Source organism: Panthera pardus, unplaced genomic scaffold (genome assembly GCF_024362965.1).
Source record: "Panthera pardus isolate Hobbes unplaced genomic scaffold, ASM2436296v1 HiC_scaffold_10, whole genome shotgun sequence".
In the NCBI taxonomy this organism is placed as follows: Eukaryota; Metazoa; Chordata; class Mammalia; order Carnivora; family Felidae; genus Panthera; species Panthera pardus.
In genome coordinates, this window is record NW_026526655.1 from 9757918 (window position 1) to 9774318 (window position 16401).

The 16401-nt window shown below is 43.7% G+C and overlaps 1 protein-coding gene across 1 annotated transcript in view; it reads left to right on the forward strand.

Moving 5' to 3' along the window:
• Positions 1 to 16401, forward strand: part of DNER (delta/notch like EGF repeat containing) — a 317214-nt gene that overhangs the window by 151131 nt on the left and 149682 nt on the right. The window lies entirely within an intron of this gene.

Sequence of the window (16401 nt, forward strand, 5' to 3'; positions counted from 1 at the left end):
AAGAAAGAAAAAAGAAACTTCTTCATTTCCATTATTCTTTCTTCTTTCCATCATTCTTTAGGGAATACTACATTTTGTATTTTGTCCTTTAAGGTGTCGTGCTCTGGGGGCCTGGGGGTAAAGTAGTCAAAGAAAATTGGGAAAGGATACCAGCTATAGAATCATTAACATCTTCTTTTGCTAAAACTGTAAGATTTAACAAAGAAAATGCAAATATCTCACCTTTTCATGGTCACCTTAAAACCACAGTTGAATATGGTCTATTGAACTCCCTGTAAAAGAAAGAAAAGAAACTTGAAAGTGTTCAAATAAAAAGCAATAGTTGGAACAAAAGTAGGGGATGGGTAAGGCTGCCCTGAACAGCATAATTTGGATAAAATTCTTATAGCTCCCATTTGCCTGATTGGAAGATTTCTATTAAATTAAAATTTACCTAGATTGAAACCACATTTCTGGATTATCAGCAATCACGATTATTCTGTTTTGATCTTTTTATTATTGGTATTGAATATTAGAATTTTTTTTTATTAGTTGTCCTTGCACTTCAATGCCTTGCTCTTATTTTCCTAAATACTGTCATGATCAGCATCATTTATTTATTGGTACCTATTGATCGTGGTGATAAACTAAGCATTGTAAACCACATTCCATTATGGACGTGTGGGGTCCCTAGAGTTGACAGTCTAAGGTTCCCCGGGGCCCCACAGAGTGTTGGTTGTCCTGGCTATGGTGGCATGAGATGTTTCTCTTACCCCCCGGGACAGTCTGGAATTAGGCTCTGTGGAAAGCAGATTGCTGGTCGACCCACAGACCTGGCTGCTAAACATCCAGATTCCTTTACAAGCTCTTCAGGTCGTGCTTTCACACACCGTAATTTGTGCGGATCCTAGGAACTAATCAGGAAGTAAAGGACAACCATGTGATAGAGTACTACGAATCCAGATCCGTGCCTCCGAGCACGACTGTCCATTACAAAGCTGCTTCTGTAGATTTCAAGCACCAGTTTCAGAATTTAAGGGAACAAAGAGTCTGCTGGTGATTCTCCTATTATGTGGGCCTGATGCCTCAGGTGGAACTGTTCGCCTGGTTTCGAGAGGCAAACTCAAGGTAATGTCTTCGTAACCATAAATTCTCCCTTTCTCCCTCTCCCTTCGGCCACATTGTCTCTCCCTCTCCCTCAGCCTTTTATTTTAAAAAATAAAAGTAGCACATTTTACTAGTGGATTACTTGGGAGAAATTAATTAGTAAGGAAAATTATCTTTATGTTTTAAAGAATTTCTTGTTAGCTCTGAAAATAACTGATAATAGTTTTAACCCAAATCTTATCCATAGAATTCGAACTGGTTTTTTTTTCCCTTTTAACTTAGGGACACACCTTCTCAGGGCTTTACCAGTTTACTGTCCAAGTTTTTCTTAGCTTCTGTCAGCGCAAATTTCAAGTTAGAAAGTGATTTAATTAATCGCTGTTTACAGCCAATTTCTGCCCCTCTATTGTACCTCTTTTTCTTCTTTCTAAGGGGGAGAGAGGGAGTATGGGAAAGAGTGGAAGAAAGAGGGAGGGAGAGAGAGATTGATTCTTAGGGCTAAACCCTGGAACTACGGTTTTCTCTCACCAAAAGATAATATACTCTCTTTTGAAAAACTTGAAGGCTCTATGACAATAGATAATCTAAACATAAATAGCATTCACACTATTTTTTGGTAAGAGGAGCACATTCATACGCTGTTTGATTATTTGCCCATTTCACTTCATGTGTCACTGATATTGTTTTGTGTGAATAGGTCTTCTTCATGGCTGTATAGTGTTCCATCAGATCAATGTACTGTAATTTATTTAATCAATATGCTGCTGTTAAACAGTTGGCTCCTTGATATCTTTTGCCTTTTTATGTAGAATTTCAAGCACTGGTATAACCTTGCCTTTGGATCCTTTCTGATGATATATTTGGGTTAAATTTCCAGGTACAGAATTTGCTGGATCAAAGGGTTTATATATTTTAACAACTCTGATATGCATTATCAAACTGTCCTTAGGTTTCTTCCAATATTCACTGAGGTCAGCTAGTTTATCTTTGAAGGAGCATGGTGTCCCCTTTCCACCCACTTGTGGCTAGTGGCTGTTAACTCGATTCAACTTCACATTTACATACACCTCTTAGCAACTTCCTTAGCCATCTGAAATGTTCAGGGATCTCTGCAAGGTAGAAAAGTGGTAACAGTTTCCAGAGAAAGGACAGTACCCATCTCTTTAAGCAGAACATATATAAAGTGGTTACATGTCGGAGTCATAGTAAACAGAATGGTTTCAGTGTATTATTGCATTTGCAAGTAGACATAAAATGGTGGTGGAGGGGAGATGGGGAACGAACAGTGGTCATGTTCCTTACCACACAGTCAGATTCTAGTGACATTTCTCCTGCTTAATGCTATACAAAGAACATTCATATTCCAGAAGGCTGCAACCCCAATTCCATTTCTATCTCCTCCTCTTAGATTCTTTTGCTTTCCCATTTCCATATCCTGAAGGTAGATCTTTAAGTTCCATCTCTGGTAGACTTTTTATGGGTCAAAATTACTCTGTGAGAATGGGGCAAAGGATTTTCCAGAAAAGACAAATATTTTGAAAACCCACGAGGGCTGCTTTAGAGACGATCACTTGACTTTGACACAAGATCATGGTAGTCGTAATTGTTTTTTACAAAGCTCTCAGGTCGAAAACTCAGAGCAGCAAGTAAATGGACCAAAATAGGGCATGTCAGCAGGAAAAAATTGCCTAGCTTTTGGGTGAGGAATATAAATAATTAGGATTTCATTTCAACAAGACTCTTTTGCTTTCTTTTCTCTAATGCTCTCTCTGACATTTGGGTTTTGAATGCCAAGTTATTTTTGGTATTCACCTACATCCCTAACAAGCAGTGTGCTCATGGTTGTCCTGTTTTAATGCCATAATTGTGAGTTTGACCTACAAAAGCTATATTTGCCTGGTAGACAAATGGGAAATCTCATTAAGTAAATACACGGAGAAATACTGTTTGGCTGTGTCAGTAGTGATAGCAGCCTCTGGAACACTACCGTGTCAAAGAAACAGGATCTGTATCCTCTCCTCATCCATCCACCTCTCTGTTTACCATCAGTGAATGTTTGTTGATTAATTACCACATGTAGGACACTGTGCTCAGTACTGGGGATACAAAGAAATAGAAGGTTCCAGTTCCTGTATTTGAGAGATTTTTTAGGCTCCAGGCAGAAGGGACAGACTCACGTAACCCAGGTAACTCTTACTGTCCCATGGTTCAGTCTTGTTCATCCAGTCACATCAAATAAACCCAGTCCAGTAGCCAATAATGGATGAAAACACTTGGAATCTTTATTCATCTTTTTGAGAGCACATGAACAGCAGTGGGAAGAATGCATTCTTCCCATGCAGCAACAATCTTACTGATCTTCTCTCCTCATTACTCTCTTAGCCGTCTCCATGTGTTTGGCACTGGCCTTGTGAAATTCTCTCCCCCACTCTCATGGCCTGCTCCTCCAAATCTCAGTCCAGCATCTAGCCTTCGAGGCTTTTCTTGCCGTTTTCTTTTTGCACTTCTGGCTCTTTCTTCCACGTATCAGTGTGTAGTGTCTTGGGTCTGTTTGTTTGCTTTTAGTTCTTCTGTCTTGTCCCTTCTTGGGGTTCTCCACTACCAAGAATTTTCCTGGGAACTGACCCAGCACGCAAGCCCTTTCCCCTGAGAAGTGAAAGTAAGAGGAAGAGTATAGATACTCATAAAATAAGTAATTGCTGCTCTTGGTAGATACTAATGCTTTTGAGATGATAAGGAGCACATGAAGAGATAAATGAGAAGATAAAAGGGTGTGTATTAAATATTGGATGAATTTTAAGGGCTACATGAACTCACAAGGAAAGAATAACCACCCAGCAGAAAGTTCAGGCTTTGGACTTGTACATTTTGAGCTTGGCCTTGAACCGAGGAGTGGGTATAAGGGGGGAAAGACATTCAGGGTAGGAGGACTGGTATGGATCACAATGTTGGGGGGCGGGGATCAGTTAGGCTGGAGCAGGGGATCTCAATCAAGAAGTGAGCCGTGGAAGATTCAGAAGAGGATAGGAGGTAGGAGTGAGAGGCTCCGGTGAAGGAGAGAGAGCACGGGTAGGTGGGGGCAGTGGTGCTGGTACAGTATGATGAGCGCCGTGGAGTAGATTTTGGCGGTGAGCAGGAAGAGCCAACATCGGGGGTGAGCGGGGGGAGTGGCAGCAGACGGCAGGTCAGCGCCTCCCAGGGACATTGTGAAGCTGGATTCTCTAGATATGATTGTACGTCTTGGGAGCAAGGGGAGAGGCAGCGTCAAAAGTGACAGACATCGGAGTTGCAGAACGCAAGCGTGGTGAGGGCAGGGGACTGAGTGTGGCCTGCTCACTGTGATATCACCAGCACTTGCCACAGGGCCTGGGGGATGCAGGCGTTGAATAAACATTGATCAAATGAATAAGTTAAGTACATTTTGAATTCCTGGGAAGTAATCAGAGGGGGGTTATTTTGGAAGTGTGGAAACCCAGCTCAAACTGGGAAACAACCCCTCAAAAAAAAAAAAATCAAGCAGAGGTGGTGGGTGAGAGTCTCCTGCAACTGAATGTCCAGGTGTGGCTCTGGAGTCACAGACCCAGTGTCTCAGAAAGTTTGATCAGACACATTTCTCCCAAGACCATTACAGCCTTCTGGAACACTTGGTTTAGGCTTGTTTTGGGTTTTGTGCCTCTGATTTTATTTTATAGGATACGTTGTCGAGACACAGAGATGCGCATGCCTGCATCAGTCCACCCATCACACGTAAATACAGAGGTACGTGTGTGTACTTACGTGTCGACACACGGTTGCACCTGCACCCACAGATGCCCGTGCGTGTGTCTGCACATCCGTGGACGCGCATCCGTACGTACATTTGCACATGTAGAGACACAGGCGTGTATATTGCGCGTCTATGATTTAAAGGACTTGACGGATGGAGGACCGTAAAAGGGTAGACAGCTTGGAGTCTGTGAGTGAGAGCGTGTAAGGGCGTGTGAAATTGGACAATTAGTTTGGAAAGAAACAGAATCCTTAGAGTTGGAAACAATGCTAGTATATATGAGGAGGATATAGTACGTAGCTAATATTCATGAATAAAAACAGTAAGCAAAAACATGAATTCATTGTCAACGTGATCGTTGTATTTTTCCCTCCTGAAAAGATTTTCATTATTTAAGTATAGTCGACAGACGGCGTGATCTTAGTTTCAAGTGGATGGCATGCTGATTCGACAGTTCTGTATATTATGCGGTGTTCACCATAAGCGTAGTTAGTATCCGTCACCATACAGCATTATTTCAGGGTTTTTTTTTCATTTTGTTTTTGAGAGTGAGAGAGAGAGTGTACACACAAGCCAGGGAATGGGGCAGGAGGAGAGAAGGGGAGGGAGGAGAGAGCGAGCGAATCTCAAGCAAGTTCCGTGCTCAGCACGGAGCCCAACCCTGAGATCACGACCTGTGCCGAAATCAAGAGTCAGACCCTCAGTGGACTGAGTCACCCAGGCGCCCTTCAGTATTACTGACCCTACTCCCATAGTACTTCTCATCCCTGTGACGTCCTCATTTTGTAACTGGGATAGTTGTATTTCAAGGAGCATTTCCTTCAGAATATCAAAGTGTGATTGGCTTCGACTAACAGAGCCTCAGTCCAAAGCTTGCATTTTGTACTGGGAAGCCGGGTCTCCTGTGGTGGCAGGCAGCCCTTTTACCAAGGCAAGGACCCCCCCCCACCCCCCCCATGAGCTTTGGATATGGAAGCCAGAGGGGATGAGCGAAGTAAGTGAAGGAGATTAAGAGGTACAAACTTCCAGTTATAAAGTAAATGAGTCACAGAGATGTAAAGTGTGGCACTGGGAATAGTCAAAAATGTTGTAATAATAGCGTATGGTGACGGATGGTGACCACACTCATGGTGAGCATAGTGTAACGTAGACAATTGTGGAATCGCTGTCTTGCACTCCTGAAGCTAAAGCTAATATATTCTATGCCAGCTATACGTCAGCGAAGAAAACTATATTCTATATCTTGACCTTGGTGGTAATTACTAGAGTTTTTATGTTTGGAAAACCTCATTGTATGTTATTGTATGTAAGTTATACCTCAATAAAGTTCATTTATTTTTATTTAAAATTTTTTTTAATGTTAATTTTTTTTTTTTTTTTTTTTGAGAGAGAGAGAGAGAGAGAGAGCTTGAGCGGGGGAGGGGTCAGAGAGAGAGGGAGACACAGAATCCGAAGCAGGCTCCAGGCTCTGAGCTGTCAGAATAGAGCCCAACGCGAGGCTCGAACCCACGAACCGCCAGATCGTGATCTGAGCCGAGGTCAGACGCTTAACCGACTGAGCCACCCAGGTGCCCCTAAAGTTCATTTAAAAAAAGAAAAGGAAAGACCAGGCCCCACTTGCTGTGTTTGATCAGTTTTTCTTTGTTTCAGATAGGAACAGAGGTTCATTTTGTTTGTTTTGTTCTGGGGCCTCTGCCCTACACACTGTGATTCCCTTTTAGATTTTCCAGCCGTGAAGGCCGTCTATTCAAAGTCAGATTGGGATTTGGGGCAGTGCAAGGCTGTAAGGGAAGACGGACTGGATTTTTAATTTGCTACACTGAGTATCCCTAGAAAGAACTGACGATCAGATAGCATTCCCAGGACTTCCGTAAAGACTGAAGCATAAAGAAAATCTGCTCTGGACAGATAAAGGAAACCCTCTGCAGCCCACTAAACTGCCAATCACACAGAATTCTAGAATTTAATTTTGAGAGAGAGCTGATTGGGAACAGGGACAGTCTGTAACTCACTCCTTCTTGGTGAGCCCTGGAGCAGGCTTGTGGTATTGTTTATGATCTGGGGCAGGGCACGGTTCATAATGGGGCTTGCCACCCAAATTGGCTTGGGGCTCTGTGTTCAGGGCAGCTCCTGGCTGGAGCTGAAACTGCTCTGCTTTGTGGTCAGAGCTGCTACTGATTACTCTTTCCGCCAAGGCGGTTAGCAGACATGGGAGGTCAGGGGAGTGTTATGTCACTACCAGCTTTCTTTGCTGGGTTCCTGTTTCTCTTTGCCAGTCCATCCCTCTGGTGTCCTCGTATCTGCCGACATGCCATTTGGGCACCAGGCCTGTCCTCCCTCACCACCTCCCTCTCTTCTTTCCTGCCCCAAATATTTATTTATTTTTATTTATTTAACTTTTTAGAAGTTTATTTATTTTGAGAGAGAGAGAGCGAGCAGGGGAGGGGCAGAGAGAGGGGGAAAGAGAGAGAATCCCAAGCAGACTCTGCACTGCGGGCACAGAGCCCAGTGCAGGGCTCCAACTCACAAACCGAGATCATGACCTGAGCCGAAGCCAAGAGTCAGTCGCTTAATTGACTGAGCCACCCGGGAGCAGCCCCTCCCCAAAATATTTATTGAGCACCTACTGAGCTGGGTGCCTGCTTGGCACTGGCAGTAGAGCAATGAACAAAACAAATAAAAATCCTTGGCCTCGTGAATCTTATGTTTTAGTGGGGCCCCAGGTAATAAACGATTCCACAAATCAATAGAAAGTTACAACTGTGATAAGCACACCGTGCTAAGACTGTAGTTGATAATAAAAATCTGACATGAGTTTGGGGGATTGGGGATCACAATCTTGAAGAAAGGTAATTAGGCTGAAATATTAACTAGGCGATGGGGAGACCCTTCCAGGCAGAAGACTGGAACTGCATGTGCAAAGGCCCTATGGCAGGAGACAACGTGTAATATCGAAGAAACTGCAACAAGGCCACAAGGCTGGAGCTTAGAGAACAAGGGCGAGAGAGGTGGAGATGTGGTGAAGTCGGTTGGGTCAGGCACGCTGGGCTGTGGAGGCCACGTTAAGATCTCGGCGGGGAGGAGCTGTCGAAGGGAAGGAGCTGGTAAGCACATTCATCCTGTGTATAGTTCCTGCCGAAGCATATGCGTTTTAACGTGGCAGGAAAGAAGTCATCCTTAAGATGATATACCGGGCAGTTGGACATCAGGAGGAGCTGGCAAACCCACAGGTGTCTTTGGCCATATCCCGAGACGTTCGGATTTACTAGGTCAGGCTGGAGCCGACGTAACAGTTAAATAAACTCTGTAGGTGATTCTAATGTTAAGTGTTTGTGAACCAGATAAGTGAGGGGCAGAGTGGTAGAGAACTTTCTGGAGCTCCAGAGAGTGGAGCAGATAGTCAAGGCTGCCTTTGAGCATCTCGAGGACTGAGGCCAAGGGCCTGACTGTTCTTATGGCGACAATGCTCATAGGAGCTAGAAATAGTCCAGCTAGACGGACTGATTCTGAGTCAATGTCTCCCTCCCTCCCAGTCGTTTTTCTTTCAAACCCTGGCATACCACCGGGGCTTTACTGCAATACGTTGGCTAGTTTTATTTTTAGTACAATAATACATGCTCTGGAAGATGAAGTTGCTATGCATAATTCAAGAGGCAAACGCATCTCAAATTAGAACTCTGACCAAACACGTGTAAATTCAGGTAACTTCTTTCATGTGACCTCGAAGTTACCAGACCATCTAGTTGGTGCCCACTTAAATGTGAGGTTTTGAATCAAAGCAAGGCAAAGGAATGCGATAGAACAAAGGCAGTTGAAAGAAGGATCACGTCCACAATGCTTGCAACAGTTCAGAAGGTAAACACGTCAATCAATCGCTTTTTATGTTAGCTCCTCTGCAGGCCTGGTTCTCTAACGCCTTAACATTTATAAAGTCATCTGCAGCCCAATTAGCTGTGCATTTATAATCTCCTATTACCCTCACATCAACACAGAGAAGTGATTAATTATTTTGACGTTCATAGTAATGCCATTAATCAGAATACATTCATTGGGTATTAATGACTGGATGCGGTGGGTAATTGTATATGAGTTCTACAGTAATTTAGCAAGTGATTTACTAGTATTTGATGAGTTGAAACTGTACGAATGGAAGATTAAGTGATACAATTCTAACTGATTATGAAAAGGCGATCAAATAGACATTGAAAAAGATTAAACAAATGAAGAATTTCAATTGTATATTCTGTGTGAGCCAACAAAATTTTAAAGGAAAGTGCAAATTAATTTTCATGTTCTACCAATGGGTATTCAGGAACTGGCTTAAAAAAATGTGTCCAATTAGGATGTGGTTTTCATAGGCAATGAATTTCTTTTTTCTAAATGGAGATTACTTAATGCCAGAAATAGGCACAGGAAGAGATTTGACAGGCTTTGTTGTAAATTTTGCTCCAAGAAAAGATTTTATAATTTTATTTTTTGTACCATCATGCCCATTATATTGGCCAGCGTTTCTTATATTAATTGCTGCATATACCTTTTTTCTTAAATGTTTTTCAATCCTATGAATTGTAGCCATACCTCATTTATTCACATATTTTTCTTTACAACTTTAAATGTAGCCTAGAGCCTGGCTTCTTGAAGTAGAATCTAGGTATGAATTATTCAAAATGGTAGATAGTAAAAGGCACATTATTATGTATGTGTGGTGTACTTTTATTTAGACATTATTTTTAAATTCTAGCAATAATCTTTAAAAGTGGAAATGATTAAAAGAATTCCATTTAAAAGTTTTGATATCAGAGAAACCGAGTTAGGGGACTCTCTAAATGACCTCCACGCGTATGAGCCAGCACTGCTGTTTTCTCAGGGGACCTGCTTTCCCAGAGCTATTTCCTCAGACCTACACAAGTCTAAGTTCCACTGAGGATCCCACTTTAAATAGACGTTGGGTTGTTGACGTTGCTGTGGATGATGGGGATGGTGGTGATGATGATGATGGTGATAATGGCAGTGATGATGGCAATGATGATGATGATGGGGGTGATGGTGATGATGGGGGTGATGGGGACGATGATGATGGTGATAATGGTTGTGATGATGGCAATGATGATGATGATGGGGGTGATGGTGATGGTGATGGTGATGATGATGGGGGTGATGATTATAATGGTGATGGTGGTGATGGAGGTGATGGTGGTGATGACCATGATTTATAGAGTCCTTTCTACATGCTTGCACTGTACTAATAGCTTCGCCAATATTAAGACCTTTACTCATAATGACCATCTCAGGAAATAGGTAGTGTTATTATCTCTGTTAGAAATAACCCAAGGCATGAGTGGTGTAAATCGCTCTCCCAAATTCAGAGGTGGCGAGAACTCGACCTGGTGGTAGAGCCAACTATGACCTCCCGTTACCCTGATGTCGGCACTTGGGCCTGGTTAATCATGTTAGTCTAGATAGTAAAGCCACTCATTAGGTGGAACTGATTTGAAATTGATGAATAGATGTGGTGGGCAGTTACTTCTGCAGTGTGAAACGTACACTATCTACAGGATAAGTGAGGAGTTACAAATTATAGACTGAACCTGCAGGTGAATATGCACATTCAGTATATCCCTATATAATAAAAGGAATGACAACTAGGTGTTTTTCCTAAGCTTGTGTCCGGTTCTTCCCACTCCTCCCCTGTCTATAGGTGGGCCACTCTCATGGCCAACCCTGCTTGGTGAATACTAAGGACTACAGAGGAGAGGGGTGATGGAATTAGTATTTTGTGAGATTGCCACACTAAGTAGTAGCTAAATAGTGCTTCCTTCTGAGTCAAAGGGCAGATGGTGGGTGTAGCCCAAGAGAAGGGGTTTTATATGATTCCTTTGCACACGTGTATTGGTTAGACTCCAGTCTCATCTGCTGTAATAGAGAGACCTCAGATACATTGGCCGAAGCAAGTTCCAGGTACATCGCTCTCCTGTTACAGTGAGCAGGCGGCTGGTCCAGGACCGAGAGGGCAATTCTGAACCCTCACCACACAGGTTCCATCTCTGGATTCAGACCTGCTGTCCCCACTGCCATGGGGCAGTGGGGTGGGAGGGATGGGCAGGGCAACACCTGCTCAGTCTTGGTAGATGGACATCACAGAAGGGCCGCATATCCCATCCCTGAGTCGCTGAGGAGAGGCGTGTTCTTTAACTGGGTGGCCCCGTTCTCAGCAAAAACTCCTCTATTATTAAAGGGATGTGAGGAGAATAGATACCGTCGGGCAACTAGTAGTTACTCCTGTGCTTCAAATACTCAAGTCTTTACTTAGGACAAATAACTGAGTCTAATATTAGTAGAGGAAGGAGTGTGGGAGGGTGAACCTGTTCTTGAAAAAAAGAAAAAAGAAACAGAAATATAGCACTCCGGGCTAGTAACCCTTTACTGCGGGAATAGATATTTCTTTTGGAAAAGTGTAGAACGTCAGCCTGAGGAGCCTTGGCTCATGTTACAGTGTAGAGCCCGTGTTTCAGTGCTGACTTTTCATAGTCTTCTCTGCAGCATGAACAGACAGAAGGTGCTGTTGAGATCTGGACAAAGCCAGGAGGCGGTGGTCAAGAGCCGCTGCCTCTGACAGTAAGATTTACTGAGAGCCAGTCATTCTGTCTTCGGGGGATAGCACGGTGACTGTATTTTTTTCAACAGTCGCTCCCCATTATCCCTGCAATTTCTTTGTCTTTAGAGCAAATGATAGTACTTAATATGTACTTTTCATAGTCGTTCGGCCAGGTGTAACCCACCCGATGATTTCGATGTGTGGCCACGGTAGAAGTATTTGGTCTGCTGCTGTTAATGTGCCCTTGCGTCTCCTGATTCAGAAAGCATTTCTGGCCATACGTTACTCGGGAACCGGCAGAAAATGAGGTAATCCACATGAGTGAGTGTTCCCAACAGCAGTATCCTGCTTTAAGGATCGAAACTGGAAAGTAAGCAGGCGAACAAAGAACCCAGCCTTTCCATGGAAATCTAGAGCAAGCCTTGTTTCCAAAAGACACAAAGACCTTGAATGAGGTCCTAGGGTGGTTGGTGTGGCCAGGCACTACACAGGTGTAGTGACAGCTTTTCTGGTGCGTCTTCACTTTCCACCGTAACTCTCGGTCTGCTGGCATTGTCACACCTGCAAAAGAAAAGACAGCTTCGCTCGGGTGGTAGAGGGTACGAGTAAGCCTTGCTTTCAGGATCACGGAGCCCTGGACTTGGTCTGGGTTCATATTTGCTGCCTGCATCAAGCTCTCTTTTTTGCCTCTGGCCTGACATTGTCAAACGATGATTTATTTCTCCGGTTTTGCTTCTCAGTCCACAGGCACTGAGTCACAAATCCATGGGGATCCCAACCAGCTTATTAAGCTTTGCACTAACCTCCATTCTACCTTCTTAAAAAAGTCGGTGCAGATACACCGTTTCATCCATGCTTCTGTGGCACGGGATGTGGGAACCGGGGGGGTTTGCCTTCCCAATGCCTATGTTAATACAAAAACCCTGGGTCTCCAGCTGGAGCTGAAACCCATAATATTTCAAGCCTTTCATGCCTGTCGGCTGCCAGCCATGGGACTTCCTGGACTGTGAACGGTTTTTATAGGTTATAGGTTTGTGCCAAATGACTCGCCAAGTCTTAATAGGAAAAGTCGGCAGTCTGTTTGCAACACCTACTGCTCAAGTATTTACGGCCAGAATTTTTATTTTGCACGTATGCTTTCCTTTAACAAGAAAGAAAATGGTCTTTAGTCAAACCACCGAGGTGAGAAATGCAAATTTCCTTTGCCACTAATCCCAATGAGGTATTAACTACAAAGTCCATTGAAGACCTTTAGTGTTAATATTAAAGAGGACAAGTGGTAAAATAAACAGTTAATGGCCCGGAGCCGGCCATCTCGCTTGCTCTCCCAATTGATGCTTGACCACTCCGCCCCAAAGATAATGACTGGACCCCCTTTCAGCTGCTCTCAGCTTCTCATTGGCACCAGGGGAGGCGAGTTTGGCAAAGTCACCGTTTTAAAAGGACTGTAGTGATGGCAGGACGTTTTATTACAGTGTTAATGAGCACAGTGTGGGGTTGTGGGCAGGGCAGAGTGTTTGCATGGTTTTGTGCAAGCTTAGGGGAGGATGAGTAGGGAGAGGCAGAAGGAAACCCAACTTTTATTTGTCATCGTAACGAGTTACTTGAGGGTGTTAACAGATCTCTGGATAATCTTTGGAGAAAGTTTTCCTTCATTATCGTTTTCAAGCTCATTAGGGAAATCACCAGATGTGTAGCAAGTAGAAGGGGGCTCTCCAAGTGTAGCAGTAGCTTTTTCCTTCTTCCCTTCCTCCCTCCAACACCCCCTCCCTCTCCCCTCCCTCTCCCCTCCCTCTCTTCCTCCCTCTCCTCTTCCTTTCCCAGCATCTGAATTCTAAGGTGAACTATGCAGCATCCTTGAAAGTTTTTGTCGGGGACCACAGTCTCCCCTTTCGATGCTGAAGTTGTCAAAGGCCTGCCATCATGTAGTTCCAGATGCCCTCCATGCTGCAGAAATCTTGTCTTTTCTTATCAACCCCACCGTGGAAATATCATGCAGCGACTTGTTTCAGGTAATTCTTCCAGTATGACTCTGCTGTGGTCTGATGTCAACACACAACTGAGTTTATACTGTGAATATTGTCCTGTAAAGCTTGGTTCTTGCTCCCTGTTCTCTCTCTCTGTTTCCTCTCCCTACGTGCCCTTCCCTGTCCCAAAAATGCAACACCATTTGTATTCAGATGAAGCCCCAATTTAAATATTCAGCCCTGATGGCTCAGAGCCTGGAGCCTTCTTCCGATTCTGTGTCTCCCTCTCTCTCTGCCCCTCCCCCGTTCATGCTGTGTCTCTCTCTGTCTCAAAAATAAAATAAACGTTAAAAAAAAAATTAAATATTCAGCCCTGATGTTTCTAACTACTTATGTCCTACGTCCAGCCACCAGCTTTTGACCACTTTATTTGGAAAAGGGGTCTCATCACAATCTCAAATTTAGTCTGTTCGCAACAGAAATCTTGATTCACTTGCCCAGTACGACCCCCCACAAGGTTGCTTACTGTATGTATGATTTTGTCTTTTCACTCATATCCCACATCCAATGTACATGAAGTCTTACTGGTTCTTCCTCCAAAATGTGATCTTTGAAAAAGCGTAAGTCATGTGCTTTTCCCCTGGTTAAAGCTCTTCAATGGATTCCCATTTTACTAAGTTTCACGAGATGCCCGCTGATCTGGCCCTTCCTGCCTCTCTGTCCTCATCAAGATGCGGGCCATTGACACACTGATGTCCTCATCCGTGGGTCACACTGACCTTCCCATCCGTGTGACACATGACCTCCTCCTCCACGAGACACGTGACCTTCTCAGCTCTCTTTGCTGGCTCATTCTCAGCCTTTAGAGCTCATCCTGAATGCGGCCTCCTACTTGGAGCTGGGTAAATGTCTGCTGCCTGGAGGACCAATGAATCCAGCTTCCTTCCGTCCCACACTGCAGCCCATCCCACCCATCCCCTGCGCCCGCTTGCTCACTGGAGCACATGGTCTGTCCACGTAAAGTGGCCCAATATTTCTGCCTCAGAGTCAGAATCGTAAACTTGGACCGTACACAGTGATGATTTAAATATATGTTTATTCATGAAAAGTTTCAAAGAACTCTAGTTTAGCATTTGTTGTGGTTGGAACGAAGACTGTATTTTCTCTTGAGACTGGGAGGGTGATAGAGTGTAATCAGAAGTGGGAGAATCCCTGAAACTTTTGCTGGAGGGCCTTCATTTTCTTTCTTTCTTTCTCTTTCTTTCTTTCTTTCTTTCTTTCTTTCTTTCTTTCTTTCTCTTTCTTTCTTTCTTTTTCTTTCTTTCTTTCTTTCTTTCTTTCTTTCTTTCTTTCATCTTTATTTTTGAGAGAGACAGACAGCAAGTTGGGGAGGGGCAGAGAGAGAGGGAGACACAGAATCCCAAGTAGGCTCCAGGCTCCCAGATATCAGCACAGAGCCCGACGTGGGGCTCGAACTCACAGATCACGAGATCATGACCTGATCTGAAGTCGGACGCTCAACCGACTAAGCCACCCAGGCGCCCCTGGAGGGCCTTCATTTTCTTTCTCCACTTCTGCTTTGTTTTCCTGTGTTGGTGTTTCCTTTCCTTGGGTCTCATGCAGTTTCCGTCTCGAGCTTTGCTGTTCCTCCTCTGTCTTCCTCATCCTTCCCTCCTTCCTTCTCTCCTTTCTTTCTAATCTCCTTTCTTTTTCCTTTGCTTGTTGTTAAGTTAAACCAGGCGTTAGTTAGCTAGAGCGACCCCCAAGCGACACCTGCTACACGGCATCATTCTGTAGTTTTTGGAAAGACCATCGAAGACGCAGGGGCTGACAAAAGGCAGTCGCAGGGCAGCTCCACAAACAGAAGCAGAATGCGGTCTTCATTCCTACTTTGCGGGGTTTTCTCCACTTAATTAGTTGGCCTGTGGATCTTAGAATTCTGAAGAGGAGGACAGGCTTCTCTCTGCAGGTCTGTATCAAGAATTATATTACGTGTATTGATTTCATGCTATGAAGGAAGAGTAAAGATAGTGACCATCTGCTCTTCATTTCTTGTAAGTATGCTGGAAGTGTCCCATCAGTTTGAGTGCAATGTCAAAGAAACCACACTGGCTTTTCAACAACTTTCAAATGATCACTTATAAAGCCCCAAAGAACTTCCTTTTTCTAAAAAAAAAAAAAAAGTGAATTCTATTTCATTTCAGATTCTTCCTGCTGCCCCTTTGTAAAGGGCACAGCTCCTGCTCTTGGCATGTGGGATTTCCTGAGGGCAGCTTTGCTCTAACCCAGCTGCAGTTTGATGAAAGTTAAATTGGACAGTATTACTTTTCATTATGAGCCGCTCTAAGCATTTTCCCTGAGACATGATCAAAGGGAGGTGCCAACAACTTACTGAAATTTCACTCTTACCTAGAAGGAGCTGGCAGGCACCGTTCTCGTGTGAGCCGTATATTGTTGAAAATAGCGTGCATATCCTTTTGACTCCCGGTGGGGGGTTAGGTGACATAATTAGGAATTACATAGTAATATGTGGCATGCTGTTGCAAAGATTGATTTCTTTAATAGTTTGCTAAAGTATTTTAGGGCCAGAATACTCCCGGTCTTATTAGGCAAATAAAGCCAATATAGAAACCTTTATCAGAGGTGTCTCTAAGAACTTCAGAGACTTACGATGAGCTAGAGAATAGAAATATTGCCTAAATAACAGAGTCACCTAGACTTTCAAAAACAGATGCGTAAAACGTGCTTTCAGAGGCTCAGTGCGTGCCTCTAATTCCAGGTGATTTACCTTAGTAATAATATTACTCGTGTTACTGAAATTAGTTTTTCTACCAGACCAGTGGTTCTTAACTAGAAGCAATGTTCGAATTACTTAGGGAGCCTTTTCCAAAAACATGCCTGCCAGAGGTCTCCCCCAGACCTGAACCTCCCAGATTCTGAGCCACTTATGTTGGAACGTTGGCAGCGTGTACTTGGAAAAAGCCTGT